The sequence below is a fragment of the Lycium barbarum genome, chromosome 8, assembly GCF_019175385.1.
Source record: "Lycium barbarum isolate Lr01 chromosome 8, ASM1917538v2, whole genome shotgun sequence".
NCBI classification, from domain to species: domain Eukaryota; kingdom Viridiplantae; phylum Streptophyta; class Magnoliopsida; order Solanales; family Solanaceae; genus Lycium; species Lycium barbarum.
This window is the reverse complement of record NC_083344.1, coordinates 112403162-112417065: the sequence shown is the minus strand read 5'-3', so window position 1 is coordinate 112417065 and position 13904 is coordinate 112403162.

The window sequence follows — 13904 nt, the reverse complement described above, 5'->3', positions numbered from 1 at the left end:
CATAATGAAAGTGTGTTTAGTATTGAACCTCTACTTAGTAAACTAACAACTTTTACTTGTAGTGATTCCAGATTTAAATTATATGATTACTTAAGAGAAATAAAATTTCACTTCTTACCATTAATAACCAAGGCATTGACTTAAATTTTATTAGCCAAAACATTACAGCCTTATTATTTCGATGCTCATGAATGTTTTTCTAGAACTTCTCTAATACTCATAAAAAATAATATACTTCCACGTTTACATAAGTGAGATCTGTCAAAGATACTCCTTTAAGAGTCCGGAATCAAAATGGCTCCAAAAAAAATATTTTGAACCAAAATGTCCCAACAAAAAAAAAAGTTACTAAAGTACATATAGCGCAGTATTTTACTGCGCTATAGCACTAACGGAGACGGACCCGTTAAGTCCTATAACGCAGTAAAATAATGCGCTATACGGAATACGATGCAGCGTATAACGCATGATTTTACTGCGTTATAGGACTTTGCCTCTCTCCTATAACGCAGTAAAATCATGCGTTATAGTCTTCCACTATAACCCGATCGGGTTCCACCACTGCCCCCTCCAGTGGCAAAAAAATTTCAAAAACGCCATTGGAGGGCAGGCTTCAGTGGTCCCCACGCATTAAAAACGACGTTTTCTAGTAAATTTCATCCGGAAAGTTTATATTCTCGGTATATTCAAGTCAAGGAGCAAGATTCTAAGTTTGAATTTTGAGAAAAAGCGGCGTACAACTCGATTAAAATATCTACAAAAAATCTTCGATTAAGGTTTTCTACTATGAACTTTTGTTATTATTTTGTTATATACATTATATTGCATGCATGTTTAACATTTAATCGTCATTAATTAAAAAAAAAATCTTTTTTTTTTTGGGTTTGATCGGCTGGGGGTAGTGGCTTAGGCCACTGTTCCTTTTTTTTTTTTTGGTTTAATTCATTATTTGTTAAATGTTTATGAATTGTTAATTGTTAAATGTTTATGCATTGTTAATTCGTTATATGTTTATGAGTTGTTAATTTGGTTAATTATTTATGAATTGTTAACATTGTTAATTTGTTATATGTTTATGAGTTGAATTTGGTTAATTATTTATGAATTGTTAATGAATTATTATTTTGTTAATTGAGTATTTGTTAAATATTCTTTATGAATTGAAATAAGTTGATTGGTAATGAATTATTATATTGTTAACATTTTGTTTGGATGATTGTTATGTATTATGTTGTATTATATAGGACCAAATCAGTGGTTACATAAAATAGAACCTCTTGTCATTACATAACAATAAAATTAAAGTAGCAATCAAAGCAAACATTTTATTTATACTAACAACATAATATAATACAATAGGTAACAACCATCCAAACAAGTTGTAAACGATTATGAAATGTTAATCTATATAATTTTAAAAGCATGAATATATATGTTAAATAAAAAAAATTATCTTAAAAATAATAGTTAAAGTTCTTCTTTTCATAAATACATAAGCTAACGAAAAAAATGTAAAGTTTATAGGAAAATATGTGGTCGACGAATATGAACTCTTAGTTTAATTTTATCGTAGTTGTGTTGGCTATTTGGTCAACTAAAAATATATCACATATTCAAAATATAGTTCCAAATAAATATTACTGCTAAATTTCGATTAGTTAATATAATTTATCTTTCATTTCAAGAATAATGACTAATTTAGTTTGTACATACTGGACTCTTTTATGGATTCGAATGTTCCCCTGGGGCCGATGATCACCCGGGGCCCGCTGTTCACCCGGGGCCCGCTGATAGATCAGTATTGTCTTTGCAAGACAATCATAGGTCAGAGTTATTATGGGCCGGTACTATAGGGATATCTACTAGGCTCCGTCCCCGTAGGCTGCAGAGAGCGTGGACTCTTTTACGCGAGCACCCCCCACACCCTCGCGTGTTGGAGATATTGTTTCGGGGCGGCATCTACCGTTGCGTGTCCGTTGGTCGGGTACAGCATGATTGGGCGCTCATCACGGCCATGGTTGAGCGGTCGAGGCCAGAGACACATACATTCCATCTTCGCACTGGTGAGGCCACGATTACACTTGAGGATGTAGAGGTCCTCTTTGGATTGCGGGTTGATGGAGAGCCACTGTACACTCGGTACGAGCCTCCTCCTGGTCCGACGTGGGTGACAGAGTTGACTAGGCTCACCCACTTCGTGCCTGATGCCGCGGCCCAGATATCCGGACAGAGTCGGGTTCAGCTTAGTGCACTCTGCACTTATTTGGAGGGTCTGGATCCGGTTGGCGACGACACCCCGCAGGACGATGTTGATCGTCATGCCCGTTTGTACCTACTTATTATATTCGGGGGCATCTTGTTCCCGAATTCATCGGGTGCCTTTGTCAATTTACGTTACTTGGTTTTTTTGGAGCATCTGGACCGCTTGGGAGACTACAGCTGGGGCGGTGCTGTTTTGGCGTATCTTTACAGATGCCTGTGCCGAGCGTCTATTGGTGTCGTCAGAGATGTGTGTGGATTTTTTGTTCTTCTCCAGGTAATATTTAAGTGTGCGTTCCTGTAATGTCGACAAACCTCTTGAAAGGGCGACTAAAAAATCGTATTTTCTAATATCGCTTACAATTATGGGCGTGGGAGAGGATGCTGCCTTTTCAGCCCGTACCTAGACATCACCTCGAGATTGACATGCCTTATGCGAGGAGGTGGACAGCGGGTTTTGACCGGGATGTCGATACGCACCACAGTATTCTTCCATTCCGGGACCAGCTTGATCACATGACGGATGATGCGGTAAAACTATTTAAATTTACATTAATAATTTAATTAAACGTCTTTTCTACATGGTGATCACTGATTTGTATTTATATGTTATGCGGCTATTTATATGGACGTCGTACGCTGCTATATTAGATGGTTTGCCCCCCTTCTGTAGGGCAGGTCAGGGGGTTTGGAGGTCGCGGTGTCCATTGATACACCTAGACATCGTAGAGGATCACATGCCCGAGCGTGTCTTACGACAGTTTGGGCATACACAGAGTATACCCCCTAATGTCCGTCATGAGCTCCGACACTACCAGCGGGACGATCGGGCTGCCATTGATGATAATTTTTTGGCTTTCATGGATGTCCAGCTCCATAGTTGGGAGAACAGGTTGGGCACTTTAGTGGTGGTCGGCCATTTGACTCCCATTGAGCATTACATGCGCTGGTATCATCAGATCACACGCCGATTGATTGACAATCCAGCTTTGCGTCCCCCTAGGGATGTAGGATATTCAGCACTCGCGGGGCAGTACGAGGCATTGGTAAGTTTATCGTATTTAGATTTATCTAATTTCATTAATTGCCACGTTTTAAAAATAAACTTTTTTTGTTTCTGTTAAACACAAATGCAGTTGGTGGCTGTACAGCGTTTACGCATCTTGGGGTTAGAGCACATGCCTTACCCTGGGCTTGCGGGGCTTGCCGCGTAGATGGTTAGGATTTCCGAGGATGGTATCCGCTAGGCAGGCGAGATTAGGCGCATGGCGGAGCCTGTTACGGAGGCTGAGTATCAGGCAGCACCGGGGGCTCCCAGAGGAGGAGGCCATGCTGGCAGAGGACGCTGTGCTGCCGGAGGACGCCGTGCGCGTAGAGGACGCGGCGCTGCTGCCGGAGGACTTGGTGGTGGAGGACTGGTAGATGAGGCGGATGAGGCCGATCCCATTCCAGAGGGCGTTCACGGTTTAGTCTATCCGCAGCCCTTCCAGGCCGCCGGTGCTCTTACTTGCTGAGATACCCGGGTCTTCATCACAGCCGAGCCATAATGCATACATGAAGGAGCGTGATAACGTTGATTGGGCGGCGTTACGCGCTTCATTAGCTGATGAGCGGCCTGTGAGGAATTAGAGGGAGCCCGGATTCTTGACTTTGATGAGTTTTTGATCCCGGTTAGTATTTAAAATACATATTTGTTCATTTAAATTATTTATTTTAAATATATATATATAGATAGAATTAATTATTTAGTAATATTTTATATTTTAGGATTCGGCGCCAGCGGGTCCATCAGAGGTACTAAACTCGAGCACATTAATAAAGTGGAGGGTAGGATATGCGTAACCAAGTTTGAATAGAGAAGGATATGGATAAAATAGAAGAAGATTTGCTTTTTTGATCCGCAACTATAGTAGGAAAAAAAGTTTCTATTGGCTTCCCAAAGTTCTCCCTCTACACGACTTTCAATTATTAGCCATGTACCATTAGACTTTTCGTCGGTAAATCACATGTCCCTATTATTTGGTTTCCCATGATAACAAATTTCTTAATTTGCGGTAAGTTTTTCAATACTATTTAACATCCGGCCGTCACAACTTGAACCATATCAACCGATGCTAATACATTCCGAATATTATTAGTGCTATCGCTCCTTCGTTCTTTTTTCTTTCCTCCCTATCTTCTTCCTCACACCACCCTACGCAATTAAGCATTATATAGAAGAGATCAATAGTTCTAAATATTTGAGCGTGGTGGCATTTTTTTTGTAGAGGAATTTGTTTGATTGACTTAATCCTTGCTGAATGACTTATATAGTAGCCCATGACATTTCATTTTTTGCCAATTAAATTATGGATCATTTACATTCTAATGAATATCACATTTATTATATATTGAATTCAATCAAATAAGTATCACATTCAACCACGTTCTTTATCCATTTAATTCATTTAGCAGGTCAAAAAATAATAATAGTAGGTTGATTAATGACTTTTGGGCTTACTAAGGGAAGAAGATAAAGTTCTTATTTTATCCATTGGTTAACAAAGTTAAAGAAAAGACTTTTCAGTTTCGTAAAAACATAGCACGTTTATTTTTTATAATTAAATGAGAAGGTCATAAAGATCATCATTGGTTATTGCTTACGTGGGCTAATTAAGTGATATATTTATTTTGTGAGGATTGTTTTAATCTATTTAGTTAGTAGATTATGCACAAAAATGAATTAAAAGTAAAAAAATAAGAAAAAAGATAAATATGAATGCTGGCCATAGGGAGATGCCACATCACTTCGTTTATGCCTAAATTTATTATATATATATATATATATATATATAGATAGATTGTTTACAATAGAATAGGAAAAGATGGAGGAATAGTTAATGGAGGCTATATATTTATGTTGTGCTGCTACGTGGGCTGCTTAGACAAACATTAATTTGGGTGTTATTGCAAATTGTTATGTGGCTAAATTAGTATTACTGATGGATCAATTAAGAGGTATAATGTCACGCCCCGAATCATGGCCTGGACGTAACACGGCACTCGGTGCCTGACTGCATGTGACCGAGCGAACCACATGGCTTGCTGAATCATCATGATACATAACATAAGCGGAATATAACGTGAATGCATGATGAGCCTTTATAAAACATGGTAAGTCATAATACTTAATAAAATACTTGTTTAAACATGAGTGAGCCAAAATGGCTATACGACTCCAAATGTCTGACATGACATAACTGACTTGTCTAGTCTATGAAACCTCTATCATGAGTCTGACTGGAAAACATACTTACTGAGACAAGGCCCCCAGCATACCTTTAGATGCAAAACTAAATAAGGAAATACAATGTCTAAACCCCGAATGAGATGGGGCTCACCAATAAGCTGGTACGTGCAAATCCTAATGAGCAGAAGCGTCGTCTTGTAAATCCGTACCTGCATCGTGAAATGCAGGCCCCCGGGCAATAAAAGGGGGCGTCAGCACATTGAATGTACTGGTATGTAAAGCAACCGAAAGAAACAACATGGGACATGGAATAACATGATAAGAACTGAAACTGAAAACTTGGACATGAACATGAGCATGAGCATGAGTACATATACATATATAACATGAGTAAAACATGATAAGTAGGGAGAGCATTTCATAAACCGACATATGATATCACCACGTGGATACGTGGAGTCTGGTACTTCGCCGGACCAGCAGAGCCCCTATACCTTGCCAGGGTATAAGGTGGTAACGTGCCTGATGGATCCATTCAGTGTAAAATTAAGGTATCGTCCTAATTGGGCGGAGCGATCCTTGTCCTATGGTGGCTACATAGTTTCAGGCTATCTGAGTCTTCTCGGTAATTCGTGCAACTCCCAAAACATGAACATAATATAGTTGGCTAAGAAGCCCATGACTTTCGTGAATTAACTTGTACTTGTCTTGTAATCATGATTTCACGAAATAAGTTGTAAACATGGTTTCATGAAATAGCTTGTAAACATGTTCTTGATTTATGAGTAATACAATAGTTCATAATCATATATTTGTAATTGACTTGAAAACATGCTTGTAACTTGCAAAATAAAATCATACAGTTTCATATGAACATAATGAGAACACATGAGGAAGAATTCATGATTCATGGATTAAGCTAGGATTCCTAATATCCGTAATGGAAGATTAGGAATACAATAACGAACATAGATACAAAATTCATGTGCATACATACATAATTACGGGCTACCAATATGTTGGGTTTAATGCCCTAGGATTTGAACTTCATAGATTTTACGAAACGGATCATGGGGAAGAACGTAGAGATTCCCACATGTGGATGGAAGTTCTACATACCTTAACTTCCTGCTTTTGAGCGTATCACAATGTCCTCCAATCCCTTCAACTTTAATCTATAGCAATACAGGTCATAGGGATTCTATATTAGCAACAATATCCATGCTTTGTTCATCTAAGCATTTTATGAAACACTTGGTGGGCATGAAGCTCCACAACCCTCATTAATGGTGTTTTCTTCACCAAATCCCCATTCTATTACTTCTAGCTAATTATACAATCTCAATTAGATGTAATTGACATCATTCTTCATCACTCATATGAATACAACAATCCCAAGTCAACAATCCAACAACTCTAGCATAGTTCATATAATTCTCTTCATCAAACCCAATTATTATTCTCCGAAGAATTCATCAATTCACAACTATAAATGATTAGGGATAGAAACATTACCTTTTTGAAGTCCAATCCTCTTGAATTCGGGTTCTAGGGTGTCCACATCCAACAAAAATGTTCCAATCCTAACTCTATGGATTAGAAGAGTTTACTCAAGTTAGAAAGGGATTAGGGACTTAAATTCAACCTAGAATCATGATAAAAACTTACCTTGGAAGATCTTGAGGTTCGGGGCTTGTTCTCTATGAGTTTAGAGAGATTTTTCGTGAATGGGGTGTTGGGGAAATAAACCCAACCCCAGATATAATAAGAAAACGCGTAAACCCGACTTTTGACCTGTTTCGCGATGGTTCCGCGATGCAGGTGCATCGCGCAACATTCTACAGCTAAAAACTCAGAGTTTCGCGATCGGTCCGCCAAGCGGGACCATCGCGCGTTCTCTCACGCGCCCTCACGCGCCCCGAGAAGCGACGGGTATCGGTTCTGCACAGTGTTCGGTAAAATAGGCATAACCTCTTGTACATAGCCCTGTTCAAGACCCATAATATACCGTTGGAAAGATATTTCAAAGGGTTACAACTTTCATCAAGGAAGTTTTCCCAAATTCCTAATTAATAAAGGGGTTATGGTCGTTGGAAGTAAGACCTTCTATAAACTCACTTGCAAACATGCCCCGTAGAGTGACTTTCAACTTTTCTTTGCCCAAATACATTTCTTATGACTTAATTGGTTTTCAAAACACTTCCTATAACCCTCATATTGGTTCCATTATATTATCATCTTATGAGTCAAACTTTCGCCCGAAGGTACGAGGTGTTACATATAAATTATGGAGATGATTTTTTAAAATAAAATAAGTAAAAGAAATGAGTGAAAAGGTCAAAAAAAGGAGAAAAAAGATAAATGCAAATGGAGGTCATACAGAGATGCCACATAGGACTGTCTATGCCTAACTTTATATTATATATAGATTAGTTGGGGAATGTGCTCCTAGTCTGCAATTTTTCATTAGTATAATAGCCTGTTTGACAAGCTTATTTTTTTTAATAAATGCTTATTTTAAAAAAGTGAGATGTTCGGCTAAACTTTTAGAAGAAAGTAAGTGTTTTTGGAGAGTAGCAGAACCTGTTTTTTAGAAGCTAAAAAAAATATCTTCGGTCAAAAGCACTTTTTTGAAAAATACTTTTGAGAAAAATATACTTAAAAACACTTTTTAAAAATTTGAACAAACACTAATTGCTACCCAAAAGTGTTTTTTAAATTAATTGGCCAAACACAAATTATTTTTCGCCAAAATACTATTTTAAAAAGCATTTTTTAAAATAAGTTGATTTTAAAAGCTTGGCAAAATAGGCTATTAGAACCCTCGCTATTTATTTCCTAATCTAGTAACTAATAAAAGAACGACTGACGAATTTGATATTGCACTAGTCTTTTACAAACAAAAAAACAAAAAAAATTGATAAGAAATTGTCGATAACTGAGGGTATGGATGGGAATGTACGAGAATTCGTTTAATTTTGGTCATTCTAGTTCTTCCTCTGAATTTTCCTTAAAGAGAACAGTTTTTTGTTTTTTTGTTAACAAACTGTGGCACTAGTGCACTTCCTCTTACATTGCTGCTTGGCAAATGATGCCAAATTGGACAAATTGATGATCAAACTTGACTTATCAATGATGGCTTAACTGATAATGAGTTTATAAATTTGATTTTTCTTCATTCCTTCAATTTAGGACATTTGTTACCCTGTGAAAAGAAACTTCAGCGAAATATCATCACTTACGAAAAGTTCAATGGAAAAGACACTAAGAAGAAAGTTTTTTGAGGACATCAGCGATCGTATCGAGAGAACTTTCAGAAGCCAAATATTTTTTTTTTCTTTTGATGAAATAAAAAAGTTGGTTTAGATCATAAACGGGGTTCAAACTCACTACAAATCTACAATAGTATCTTCACTTATTCGATAATTGTGGAGCACTTGTTTATTCTCTTCACGATATAACAGTTTGATAATATAATATGATTTAGTTTAGTTCTGAACTAGTAATTGAGTCCAAATTTCAGCACTACTTAAAGAATACCTTCCTTCAACAGATAATAAATCTCATACTTTTTTCTTTTACTTCCTCAAAATTCTCTCTTTCATTCACAACTATACCTGAATACCATACTTGTACATCCATCACAATGAGAAAGAAAACCCACTATTTATAGGTGTGGCAATTTTCCTAAAGAGTCAATAAGAAAGTAGTGGATTTTAATGTTGTACGAACGTGAGATCAATATCATAGGTTAGTAGATAAACTAGCAAACTATGCCCGTGCAATGCACGGAGCCCAACATGATTAATTTGGTTACTAACTTTAGTTAGTCTTTATGATTTGTATATTTTGCAAATGTTACTGCGATTCTCCTTAGTGAGTCTCTATTTTTTTTTCCTTTCCTGTTATTTTTCTTCTTAATTTCTCAATTGTTGTTAAAATTTGTCTTTTTTTTGTTATGTCCGCCTCTTTTTATATTTAGTAAGTTGACAATTCAAATATCCTACATGTCAAATTTATAATCACAAGATTCAAAGGATATTTTATTAAATTATACACATTTTTAATTTAGAACCACGAGATTTGAAAGTCTATCTTTATTTCTTAAACGTCGTGTCTAGTCAAACGTAGATACTTAAATTGAGACAGAAGGAGTATATGCCAAATGAAGGAAATGAAAAGACAATTAAGACACTGCGGACTCGTGGGGACTTAAAAAGTAAACGCACAAGAGGTAGAATTAATGTTCAACTTCTGAAATGTACACATGTTCATCCCTGCTTAGAGTACAATTTCAGTTATTTTTTGTACAACTTATTATTGTTGTGTTCGTCCACCTTGGGCGTTTATAAATAATAAGAAAAATATAGAATAGAAGAATAGACATATATTTTTAGAGTACTTCATTTATTAATTCTTAAAGAATGTGAAAAGTCAAGTATAGTAATGTGACCAAGTAATATGGGACGAATGGACTACTTCATTTATTAATTCTTAAAGAATGTGAAAAGTCAAGTATATTAATGTAGCCAAGTAATATGGGAAGAAGGGAGTACTTCATTTATTAATTCTTAAAGAACGTGAAAAGTGAAGTAACGTGGCCAAGTAATATGGGACGGAGGGAGAACTTCATTTATTAATTCTTAAAGAACGTGAAAAGTCGAAAGTCAAACGTGAATAAGTAAAAGTGCATGGAGGAAATAAGTATGTGTCGGAGTATTAAAATTGAAGTGCATACATGTATACATGAGAAGAAAATAATATTCAACAAGAGCATGAAAAGTAAAAAATGAACAAGTTAAAGTGCATGGAGGAAATAAATATATATAGGAGAACTAAAATTGAAGTGCATACGCGTATACATGAGAAGAGAATAAATATTCAGTACTATGACATATGTCTACATGGGATTTATTAATTCTTAAAGAGCGTGAAAAGTAAAAAATGAACAAGTAAAAGTGCACGGAGGAAATAAATAAGTGCATACATGTATACATCAGAAGAGAATAAATATTAAGTACTATGATATATGTCCACGTGGGATAAAAAAGTAATTGATTAAAGTGTACAAGTTATATAGCTTTTAGTACAAGCATTCATTGCGTGCACAATTTTTAAAGCTTTTGGTACAAATTGTCAAAGCTATGTTAGTCCTCCTACCACACTTATAGAGAATAGAAATATAATTGAATGAAGTAATCAATGGGGTAGATCATGGAATAATTAAAGAAATTGGCTACATTTTAATCTTTATAGAACTAATTAAGATGGAATAGTAATGCAATTTAATACATCAATATTTTTAATATATTAAAAATTCCAGTATCTCTAATATTTTTTACTCATTTTAATATTAAAACCCACAGAGTTTATCGGTTAAAGGAGATCATGATACATAATGAAAGTGTGTTTAGTATTGAACCTCTACTTAGTAAACTAACAACTTTTACTTGTAGTGATTCCAGATTTAAATTATATGATTACTTAAGAGAAATAAAATTTCACTTCTTACCATTAATAACCAAGGCATTGACTTAAATTTTATTAGCCAAAACATTACAGCCTTATTATTTCGATGCTCATGAATGTTTTTCTAGAACTTCTCTAATACTCATAAAAAATAATATACTTCCACGTTTACATAAGTGAGATCTGTCAAAGATACTCCTTTAAGAGTCCGGAATCAAAATGGCTCCAAAAAAAATATTTTGAACCAAAATGTCCCAACAAAAAAAAAAGTTACTAAAGTACATATAGCGCAGTATTTTACTGCGCTATAGCACTAACGGAGACGGACCCGTTAAGTCCTATAACGCAGTAAAATAATGCGCTATACGGAATACGATGCAGCGTATAACGCATGATTTTACTGCGTTATAGGACTTTGCCTCTCTCCTATAACGCAGTAAAATCATGCGTTATAGTCTTCCACTATAACCCGATCGGGTTCCACCACTGCTCCCTCCAGTGGCAAAAAAATTTCAAAAACGCCATTGGAGGGCAGGCTTCAGTGGTCCCCACGCATTAAAAACGACGTTTTCTAGTAAATTTCATCCGGAAAGTTTATATTCTCAGTATATTCAAGTCAAGGAGCAAGATTCTAAGTTTGAATTTTGAGAAAAAGCGGCGTACAACTCGATTAAAATATCTACAAAAAATCTTCGATTAAGGTTTTCTACTATGAACTTTTGTTATTATTTTGTTATATACATTATATTGCATGCATGTTTAACATTTAATCGTCATTAATTAAAAAAAAAATCTTTTTTTTTTGGGTTTGATCGGCTGGGGGTAGTGGCTTAGGCCACTGTTCCTTTTTTTTTTTTGGTTTAATTCATTATTTGTTAAATGTTTATGAATTGTTAATTGTTAAATGTTTATGCATTGTTAATTCGTTATATGTTTATGAGTTGTTAATTTGGTTAATTATTTATGAATTGTTAACATTGTTAATTTGTTATATGTTTATGAGTTGAATTTGGTTAATTATTTATGAATTGTTAATGAATTATTATTTTGTTAATTGAGTATTTGTTAAATATTCTTTATGAATTGAAATAAGTTGATTGGTAATGAATTATTATATTGTTAACATTTTGTTTGGATGATTGTTATGTATTATGTTGTATTATATAGGACCAAATCAGTGGTTACATAAAATAGAACCTCTTGTCATTACATAACAATAAAATTAAAGTAGCAATCAAAACAAACATTTTATTTATACTAACAACATAATATCATACAATAGCTAACAACCATCCAAACAAGTTGTAAACGATTATGAAATGTTAATCTATATAATTTTAAAAGCATGAATATATATGTTAAATAAAAAAAATTATCTTAAAAATAATAGTTAAAGTTCTTCTTTTCATAAATACATAAGCTAACGAAAAAAATGTAAAGTTTATAGGAAAATATGTGGTCGACGAATATGAACTCTTAGTTTAATTTTATCGTAGTTGTGTTGGCTATTTGGTCAACTAAAAATATATCACATATTCAAAATATAGTTCCAAATAAATATTACTGCTAAATTTCGATTAGTTGATATAATTTATCTTTCATTTCAAGAATAATGACTAATTTAGTTTGTACAGACTGGACTCTTTTATGGATTCGAATGTTCCCCTGGGGCTGATGATCACCCGGGGCCCGCTGTTCACCCGGGGCCCGCTGTTCACCCGGGGCCCGCTGATAGATCAGTATTGTCTTTGCAAGACAATCATAGGTCAGAGTTATTATGGGCCGGTACTATAGAGATATCTACTAGGCTCCGTCCCCGTAGGCTGCAGAGAGCGTGGACTCTTTTACGCGAGCACCCCCCACACCCTCGCGTGTTGGAGATATTGTTTCGGGGCGGCATCTACCGTTGCGTGTCCGTTGGTCGGGTACAGCATGATTGGGCGCTCATCACGGCCATGGTTGAGCGGTGGAGGCCAGAGACACATACATTCCATCTTCGCACTGGTGAGGCCACGATTACACTTGAGGATGTAGAGGTCCTCTTTGGATTGCGGGTTGATGGAGAGCCACTGTACACTCGGTACGAGCCTCCTCCTGGTCGGACGTGGGTGACAGAGTTGACTAGGCTCACCCACTTCGTGCCTGATGCCGCGGCCCAGATATCCGGACAGAGTCGGGTTCAGCTTAGTGCACTCTGCACTTATTTGGAGGGTCTGGATCCGGTTGGCGACGACACCCCGCAGGACGATGTTGATCGTCATGCCCGTTTGTACCTACTTATTATATTCGGGGGCATCTTGTTCCCGAATTCATCGGGTGCCTTTGTCAGTTTACGTTACTTGGTTTTTTTGGAGCATCTGGACCGCTTGGGAGACTACAGCTGGGGCGGTGCTGTTTTGGCGTATCTTTACAGATGCCTGTGCCGAGCGTCTATTGGTGTCGTCAGAGATGTGTGTGGATTTTTTGTTCTTCTCCAGGTAATATTTAAGTGTGCGTTCCTGTAATGTCGACAAACCTCTTGAAAGGGCGACTAAAAAATCGTATTTTCTAATATCGCTTACAATTATGGGCGTGGGAGAGGATGCTGCCTTTTCAGCCCGTACCTAGACATCACCTCGAGATTGACATGCCTTATGCGAGGAGGTGGACAGCGGGTTTTGACCGGGATGTCGATACGCACCACAATATTCTTCCATTCCGGGACCAGCTTGATCACATGACGGATGATGCGGTAAAACTATTTAAATTTACATTAATAATTTAATTAAACGTCTTTTCTACATGGTGATCACTGATTTGTATTTATATGTTATGCGGCTATTTATATGGACGTCGTACGCTGCTATATTAGATGGTTTGCCCCCCTTCTGTAGGGCAGGTCAGGGGGTTTGGAGGTCGCGGTGTCCATTGATACACCTAGACATCGTAGAGGATCACATGCCCGAGC